The sequence below is a fragment of the Lactuca saligna genome, chromosome 3 (genome assembly GCF_052625555.1).
Source record: "Lactuca saligna cultivar CGN05327 chromosome 3, ASM5262555v1, whole genome shotgun sequence".
NCBI lineage: Eukaryota > Viridiplantae > Streptophyta > Magnoliopsida > Asterales > Asteraceae > Lactuca > Lactuca saligna.
The window spans coordinates 785,236-795,140 of NC_136419.1; the positions used below are offsets into that span (position 1 = coordinate 785,236).

At 37.6% G+C, this 9,905-nt stretch overlaps 1 pseudogene; it reads left to right on the forward strand.

Moving 5' to 3' along the window:
• Positions 1-1,006, forward strand: LOC145033358 (14 kDa proline-rich protein DC2.15 pseudogene; annotated as a pseudogene).
• The last annotated feature ends 8,899 nt before the right edge of the window (positions 1,007-9,905 follow it).

Here is a 9,905-nt window from a genome sequence, read left to right on the forward strand (position 1 = left end):
CACTTAATATAATAATACAAACATATACAAGAAGATGCCTTCAAAGACCAATACCCCCGTAGCACTCTTTCTAGCACTCAACGTTCTATTCTTTGCTCTAGCGAGTGGTTACACCATCTGCCCCAGCCCTAACCTAAAGCCATCTGATGCAGCGTGTCCAATAGACTCCCTTAAACTAGGTGTGTGTGCCAATGTGCTTGGGCGTTTACTTGGTCTTGATGTTGGGAACCCACCGAATAGACCATGTTGTAGCCTCATAGAAGGCCTTGTTGATCTTGAGGCTGCTACTTGCCTTTGCACTGCCATCAAAGCCAATGTTTTGGGGATCAATCTGAATGTACCACTCTCTCTTACTTTGCTTCTTAATATTTGTAGCAAGAAAGTCCCGATGGACTTTCAATGTGCTTAAATCATCAACCACATAAGTAACTTGGGTGTTTGTATTGGATTGCGAGCTTACTTTTGTGTCTTAATACGAATAAACCTACTTAAATTTCCTTGTAATGATGATATAAATTGTTAGTTCTTGGGAATTAAAATCAAAATTTTAGTGTTTCTTTATGTTGAATTCATTTGAGTCCTTTCTTTAACCAACAATGGATGGAACTTGTTTAATACAATCATACCAAATTGTGCTTATGTTAGCACTCGGATAAATTCGCTTGCACAATAATGTATGCAGAAAAGTTCTCATTATGTTTGTTTTTAGGTTTACATTCGTCCACCTACAAACGCCCAAGTTACTTATGTGGTTGATGATTTTTAGAAATCTTAAAGAATGAAAAATTTATCAAGTGAAGAGTCCGGAGAACAAAGGTGCCTTTTACCAACGGTATCATTTATATTGGAAATGTATCATTAATCCTTCAATCAAATGGTTGTGTGTGGACAATGATGTAGATTTAGAAGTAAGATTAGAGATATGTACGTTAGCGTTCTAAAAATCGAAGTCATGATAAAATCATTAGAAAAATATCTTAGCATTATATATAAAATCAAAACTATTGTTGTAATTATACTTTCTTATTTTGTTGTACCTTGTAATCTATGCAATCTCAATGAAACATTATTCACATGTGTGTTGAATTTTTAGAAATCTTATATGGTATCAACCTAAAACCAGTCATTTCTAATGGGAGCTGTTATTTCCACTGTTTCATTTTATTCATACACCGATTTTTAAAAGAAATTAACAATAATACCCTCATTTATATTTAGAATATAATTATGATGTATGTTAATATAATAACCTTTTTAATTCATTTGTAATAAATAAAACATTCAATTATTAACCCATCATCCTCTTTAGCTCAGTTGGTATTCCCCTCACATTCACACCATTTCCTTACATTTCGTGAACACCCAAGCCTGAGTCCTGCAACACAAGTGCCATCTTCTAACTCTTTGCCCTCCTCTTTCTTCATCCTCAAGAAACCTTCCCGTCTTCTCCCAATAAAAATACAAGCATCACCGGAACTTCCATAGAAACACCCATCTCCGATTGATTCCATTCGGAGACAAAACTCACCCCAAAAGGCCTTTCGTCCATTCCACCATCGCCCCTCCGTCGTCTTCAAGAAAGCCTCCCACACCAGCCGATAGAAAGCACGAGTTCGGAAGCCTTACTCGTCACCGACGATGAAACCTCAAAAATCCCTTGAACCAATTAAATCTTGAACTCTTCTGCAAATCGAATATTGAAACCCCATGGGCCATAAAATATTATTTTGAAAGGTGGTTTCGATTTTGATACTTACAGAAGGAGCGGTTTCCACCGACAAGTGTGGGTTGAAGGTCTCTGGCGTGGGTGTATGGAAGGTGAGGGAGAAGGTTACGGGGTGAGGGAAGACCAATGGGTTAAATTAACATTTTATTTATTACAAAAGATTACACTCCAAATATAAACAAAGTGTATAATCCTTAGTTTCTTTAAAATCAGTGGATGTATCAAAATTGACAGTGGAAGTATCAATTCTCATTTCTAATCTAGACACTGTTGGCTATTGGTGATCACCTTGACTCATCATACCCATTTCCACTTTTCACCATTAAACTCTCGTCTTCAAACTATCTTCAATGGATTAATAAGATCCTTCTACTCCTCTCCTATCAAGAAAAGATATTCAATGGATAAATGGTTAAAAACAAATGATTTTAAAAAATTGATTACATAAATTAATCAAAATAAGTTCAATAACTAGAAATTATTAAATGAAATATTTTGCTGTTATTTTTTTTAATTTTTAATTTTCCCATTTTTATGTGATTGACATAAAATTTGAATCGTGTTGTCCTCATATAAATTTTATGTGAATATGGCAAAGGAATTATAGGAAGAGAATAATAATACATATATAGAAAAAAGTTCAATAAAAAATCATTATTAATCAATGAACCAATGAACCACTTTAAAGTATAGAATTTAAATCGATCAACAACAAAAAGAATGGTTGTAGACTTTTACAATTGACGCACATGCACTGGATTATAACAAAACCAACCTTTTTTTTAGATTTTTTTAGACCATGTTTTTTAACGAAAAAAATCAAATATACCATTGTTAATGATTTTTCATCTTCTTTCCATAGAGGTTTATGTTAATATATATATATATATATATATATATATATATATATATATATATATATATATATATATATATATATATATTAAAAACACACTTCATTTATTTGTTTTTTTGAAAATTTAAGGCCTATTTTCTATCAAGATTTTTTAATAAATATATCAAAATTCATATTTTTGGTACTCTTTAAACATAGATTCATATTAATGTAAAAAAACGAAATTTCAGTATATATGAATCTAGAAAATTCACAATGTGAATAATCGTAAGTCAGATTCACATTGTAAATTTTGAAAACTATATTATATACATTTTAGATTTATAATATGAATAAATTCATTTGTTGATTTAACAAAACTAATTTACAAGTAATCAAAATGTTAAAATATTATAAAACTACATAGAAATATATTTCGATTCATATATAAATTTTAGTTAATTTGTGAATGATCAAAGAGTTGAAATATTAAGTCAGATTCACATTGTAAACGTTAAAATTAGAATATTTACAGTTTAAATTCACAATGTGAATATAAACTAATTGATTTTTTTAATTGATGACAATGTTTATTAATAGAGGACAATAAGTTAAGATTTATTGGTATAATTAATTTTTATTGGATAAAAATAAAAATAAATATTATAACATCACAAAAATCATAATAACTTTTTTTTTTTTAATTTTAAATCAAGAGGAATCATTGTTTTTAGACAAAACCCAAATCAAAACCAAACATTTATAAAACATTGTTCACAAAAGTGAAAATCATATATCAGAGAGTCCCAAATCAGTATCATCAAAACCAAGAGGATGTGCATGATCACACATTTGTTTTCTCATAGTCATCTGAAGTACTTGAAACATAAAACTAAAACTATAAGTCAAAGCTTAGTGCGTTCTCCTAAAGTACCACCACACAACATATAACAGCATGCATATTGGGTCCACAACTAATAGACTGGATTAACCCTGAGTCCATATCATGAGTCTGGCCTACCTTTCGGCCCACAACTCATGTCTGGCTTACCCCCGAGCCCACAACATAAGTCTGGCTTGCCTTACTAGCCCACAACTTATGTATGGGTTGCTCCTGAGCCTATATCATAAGTTTGGCTTGCTTTTGCGGCCATAACTTATGTCTGGCCTGCTCCTATGTTTGTTGGCTTCTGCACAGAGTGGGATTGCCTCAACCTAACCATATTATGTCGACATATGCATAGCATATAACATATATCTAGAAAACATATAACTATATAACCGGTCAGACAAACAAGCAGATTTACAGATCACTACCCCACAACAACATCCTATAAACCAAGACACAAATCTAATAGATCACGACAACATAACAACATCCTCTATACCAGGATACACAACCTATTAGGTCAGCATTAGTGCCTTCGACCCACAAGTACAGTAAGGAAAACTTACCTCTCAGTCTGAAAATATTGTTGAACATGACACTGCTTTGAATATTAACTCAATCGGTCACTTATTCATTGGAACATGACCAAACTTAACTTATAATCAACATACCCAAAATACCCCTAGGTTGAACTTGGTTAAAACAGGTCAATGCCAAAAAGTTAAAAAGTCAATCCGAGTCAAATCAGCTGCATACGTTGGGCGTACTTAGCCTGTACATGGGGCGTACTCAATCTTGACCAGAAAACAAGGTGTTGACTGTATACACAAAACATACCATTTGATACGCCCAGTGTTTGCGACTGCTTTTTCTTTCTTCTATTAAGAGCTTAACCCTTTAAGCTCTTTCATCTAAATTCCATATCTAGATAGATAGAGAAATACCTAGGAGTCGGGTAGTTGCAATTCTCCCCCACTAGAATCACACTTCGCCCTCAAAGTCAGGCTCCAGAAACAACTCTAGATACTACTCACGCATCTCAGACTCTGGCTCCCAAGTATACTCGGATCCCTTCTGATGCTGCCACTGGATCCGAATAAAAAACCTTCACTTTCCGATCCAAAATCGCAATCGGTCTCTCGATATAATTTAGGCTTGCATCCACCTGAATATCCTCTAAGGGTACCACTACCATCTCATCGGCTACACACTTCCTCAAATGAGACACGTGGAAGGTGTTATGAATCTGGATCAACTCTGTTGGTAGCTCTAACCAGTAGGCCACCCTACATACTCTGGCGATCACTCTGAAGGGACCAATGTATCGGGGCCCCAACTTGCCCTGTTTCCTGAATCGGATTACCCCTTTCCATGGGGACACCTTCAGGAGGACAACATCTCCCACCTGGAACTCTAGATCGAATCGTCACCGATCCGCGTCACTCATTTGGTGACTCTGGGCTATCAGTAACCTCTGTCTAACCTATTGAATCTGCTCAGTCGTCTTCTGCACTATCTCAGTGTCACCCATCACTCGCTGCCCTATCTCTCCCCAACAAATGGGAGTCTGACACCTCCTCCCATATAGAAGCTTAAAGGGAGGCATACCAATACTCGAATGATGGTTGTTATTGTGAGAAAACTCAGCCAAGGGAAAATATGTGTCCCAACTTCCTCCGAATTCCATAACACATGCACGCAGCATGTCCTCAAGCGTCTGAATCATCCGCTCGCTCTGCCCGTTTGTGTGCGGGTGGTATGCGGTACTGAAATGCAAACGGGTACCCAACTCTTCATGAAATTTCTTTAAGAACCTGGAAGTAAAGCGCACGTCTCGATCTGATACTATCAATGTAACGACCGAAAAATGCAACCGATTTAAATTTTTCAAAAACAACCCGATTTCATTAAATTGTTTACAAAAAGGTTTTCAATACAAATCATTTAGAGTATTCCCAGAATCACATTGCTACAAAATCATGAGGAGCGATACGATCATGCCTTTGCCTTGCCACAGTCTCCTGAAAAACCTGAAAAACATTAAACCACAGTTGTGTTTTGGTGTTCAGTGGAGGAGTTCGTGTCGGAGTTCGGAGCAGCGGGATCTTATCCTTTCAGCCGGCAGTTTCGAGGTGAGTTATCCTCACTATATCAACAGGGTCTAAGGCACCAAGGCCGGTCCTTTTATTGGATTGAGATCTAGGTATCTGTTGTTATGTTATTGCTTTGATATGTTTGCATCCTGGTAGTTAGGATGGTATTCGTTAGGGACCTGGTTAAGGTCGGTGTAACGCCCGCAGATCCGGGCTAGTCAATTTAGAGGCAATAGGGGTCAAAAATGACTTTTTCGACAAAATATTATTTAAAATGAATAGTCTTAACCAAGTTTTAGAATATGTCACAAGGTTTCCGTACATATAAAGAACGCCGAAATCCGAGTTATAACGAAGAAGTTATGGCCCGCCAAAGTTTTACGGCAAAACCGGCACAACACCGGAAGACGTAAATAGTGAATTTACGATAGAAGACTTTTTAGCCTTAGCAATCTAAACAAAAGTCGTAGAATATGTTAAACTAAGAGCGTCGATAAAAAGAACGCCCAAATCTGACTTCGTATGAGGAAGTTATGATTTTTCTAAGATTCGGCTTAGCAGTGTACAGCCCGAAACTCGAATTTTAGTTCGAGCGGTTTTTGGCTTATGTGAAATAAATGAGAGTTGAAGATCTCATTAATAGGAACTCAACGGTAAAAAGACAGACGAAAACGGAGTCCGTATGAAGGAGTTACGAATTCTTCGCGGTCATTTAACAGTTTAAACGCCTCGTACTGTTAAATTTAAGATCGGTCGAGAATTAGCCGATGGAGTCAAAATGAAAGTTGTAGATATTATTTTTACCTACGCGTGGATATAAAGAACGTCAAAAACGGAGGTCGTATGTGAAAGTTACGGATTTTAGAAGTCGGAAGTGTGTTGTGCGAAAATGGGTGATGTGGCACAATCTTGGCCATTGCTTTCTCCCCAAGTCTTGCCACTAGATGGTGACATGTGGCACCAAGTTCAGCCATTTTCACCCTATAAATACCACCTCTCCCACCCTCATTTTCTTCACACCTTTCCCATTCTTTCTTCTCTTTACTCTCTCTCTAGAACCTCTCTCTAGTCCCGAAATCCCCCGAAAAGCCTAGGAAACCTCCCTAGCACGAGGCGGAAGCCCCGGAGTGCTCGACGGCTCCGAGAAGAAGAGCTTTTCGGCTCATAAACGCTGCTCCAAGCAAAGCCTGGTTTTCTATAAAAACCCGCTGTAAGTGAGCTACGCCTACACTATTTTTAATATAGTTTTTATTTAATTATATTAACGTTATTAAGAACATATAATAAATACTTGGGCTATTATTATGGGTTATATAAGTATTTTTTTTAACGCTTATATAATAGTAATAATAGCTAGACTATTAATTAGTCTCGGCGAATAATAGACTAAAATCTATTGGTGATAATACTAGGTTTCGTCAAAGGAAATTATTTTAAAGTAAACGAAGCGCTGTCCGAGTACCGAGTCACCACCTTCTCAGGTGAGTGCATAGTCCCTTTCATGAACATGATTTTAATACAAGTATTGATTGAAGTATTAATTATATGTTTATGTGCGAGTTAATTGATGTTGCTTGAAATTCGTGTTAAAGAACATACCTGGTTATATTTGATAATTTAGGATAAAGAGTAGACCTAAATTAAATATGAGGAATATTGGGTAGTATATTCTTACGAGTACAAGTGAGTTAAACTCAGAGAATAGAAGTTAGTATATGTCACTTATCCGGGAGTATGGATTAGACATAGTCATTGTCCCTAGTCCGAGAATATGGATTAGGCATAATCATTCGTCGTTAATCCGAGAGTATGGATTAGCTATTGTCCCTAGTCCGAGAGTATGGATTAGGCATAATCATTCATCTTTAATCCGAGAGTATGGATTAGTCATTCGTACCAAGTCCGAGAGTATGGATTTGGTAAATTCGTTCATTTCTGATCTGAGAGTATGGAGTAGGTAAAACGACTAATCTTAGGTCCGAGAGTATGGATAGCGTCGTTGCGAGGATCGACGGGGTGGGATAAGAGTTGTTTATAAATATGTATGGTGAAATTGTATATTTTGTGAATTTTAAACTATATATATGGTATAACATTGTGGGATTGAAATCCCTATGTGCTCACCAGGTTTCCCAACCTGACCCACTCAGTTTATTTATACCACAGGTGTTGATATGAAGTGACATTACACTGAGAGATTTAAAGAGATGTAGACCACTAGTGTGAATAATTGTAAGTTCTGTTTATGCTTATGTTCCTGTATTAACGATGACATCCCAAATGTTTTAAAATGAAATAAATACGTTTCTTCGAAAATGTTTTAATAACGTATTTACCATGTTTTTCTGGGAACAAATTCCGCAACCTTTTTATAAAATGAAGTACTCTGATTTTTATAAAGCATAAACAAAATCGGTCTTTTCTGGCCGTGATTTTGGGGATGTCACAGTTGGTATCAGAGCATTAGTTTAAGCGAACTAGGAATATGGATTTATTTCTAGACTTAAACTTAGAATGCTAAGCGATGATTGTGAGGTGTGAGCACTAGCTTATTTTAGGAATTATGCCTAAAATGCTTTTATGTGCTAAATACTTGTGCCTGATATGCTGTTAGTTGTTCGGATCTATGGTCTGTTGCCGACCGGATCTGGAAACCTTATGTGTTTAGGATTCTAAACGTACGACTACGATATTAGAACTAGCATATAAACGTTTCAGAGTGATAAGGATGATTTAACCGTCAATCCTAAGTAAAGATCTAGATTCACCTTATTCGGTGTATAGATCAAGATGGCAAGAACCCGTAACGGAAACGTGAATGCAAATGGGAACAGAAACCAACCCCCAGTGATTGAGTAAATACCGGTGATGGAAGCCGCCCCTGAGTCAGTCACAATGGCCGGAGTGCAAGCGATGATCCAAGCGATGTTGGATCGTCAAATGGAGGAAACTAGACGTTTGCTCCAGCAAAATCGTGAGGAAGCCACTATTCAGATCGAACAGCCCGAGTTGAACGAAGGGCAGACTGAGGAAGGAAACTACAGTGGGACTATTGGTCAAGTCAACCCACCAATAGTTCGACAAAACAACCAAGATGACGAGGTCGAGAGGAATGGATGCAAGTACAAGGATTTTCTGACTTGCAAGCCATCGACTTTCACTGGAAAGGAGGATCCGATCGGGGTCATGGATTGGGTCTCGGAGATGGAGTTAGCCTTCATGACATGCGGTTGTAGAGGGAAGCTACAGACCACATTTGCAGTGCGTCAGTTTCGAGGAGGCGCTGTACGTTGGTGGAATACCTTGGGGAAGACTCTGAGCCCTAATGAGCCTCTGCAACTGACATGGGCAGAATTTCGGGTGCAATTCAAACGAAAGTACTGCTCAGCTCAAAATCTGCTTGAGCTAGAGAACCAGTTTCCAACCCTGAAGAAGGGAAGCATGTCAATCGATGAATACACCAACAAATTCACAGAGAAGATGGAGTTCGCCTTGCGTCTTGTTCCGGATGAGCTGACGAAAATCGACAAGTACGCAAAAGGACTTCCATGGGAGTACGCGGTGCCAGTGCGTCAAACACCTACTCTGGAGGCAGCTATCTGGGCTGCCAAGTCTGTCGAAGATATGATCAAGGGAAGAGCCTCCAGCAAGATGGAGGTTGGCGAGAAGAGAAAGTTTGAAGGATCTTCAAGGTCCAGCGAGAAGAGAAAATTCTCGAAGTTTGAAGAAGGAACGCAATGGTGTGACAAGTGTAGAAAGAAGCACATCGGGAAATGCTCTAAATATACGACATGCTTTAAATGCGGGAAGACTGGTCATTACGCCAACGAATGCACAACCAAGAGAGAAGTCTGCTTTAAGTGTGGAGAAAAAGGACACTTCAAACAAGACTGCCCAAAGAGAGAAGGGGCTACAAAGCCAAATGTACCACCAAATCCAAAGGCGAGAGCATTTCAAATGATCCTTGACGAAGCAGATGACAATGCAAGGATTCAAGAGTGAAGGCTTGACATCCGAGGATCGAGTTATGGAGTAATCGTGTAGATAGTACCTCACGATGTAGCCCGTTAGAGGCATAGTCTAGGGTGAACTTGAACACCTATGTAACAGTTTCAAGAAATAATATAAAACCTTTGTTTTGTTATCTGATGTGTTAAGTTGTTGTATGGTTTTCTTGTATGGTGACTTGGAAAAACTGCGGGACAATACTTGGGACGAGTATGAGTAGGTGTGAATGGTAGTAGAGACCTATACTATTGGAAGCACATGACTCACACTTGGATCAGGGAAAGTCACAAGGTTACCAAGAAGCCAGTAATTGATTTCGTATTATTCAAGTATGCCGTTACCATTGTTTCGATA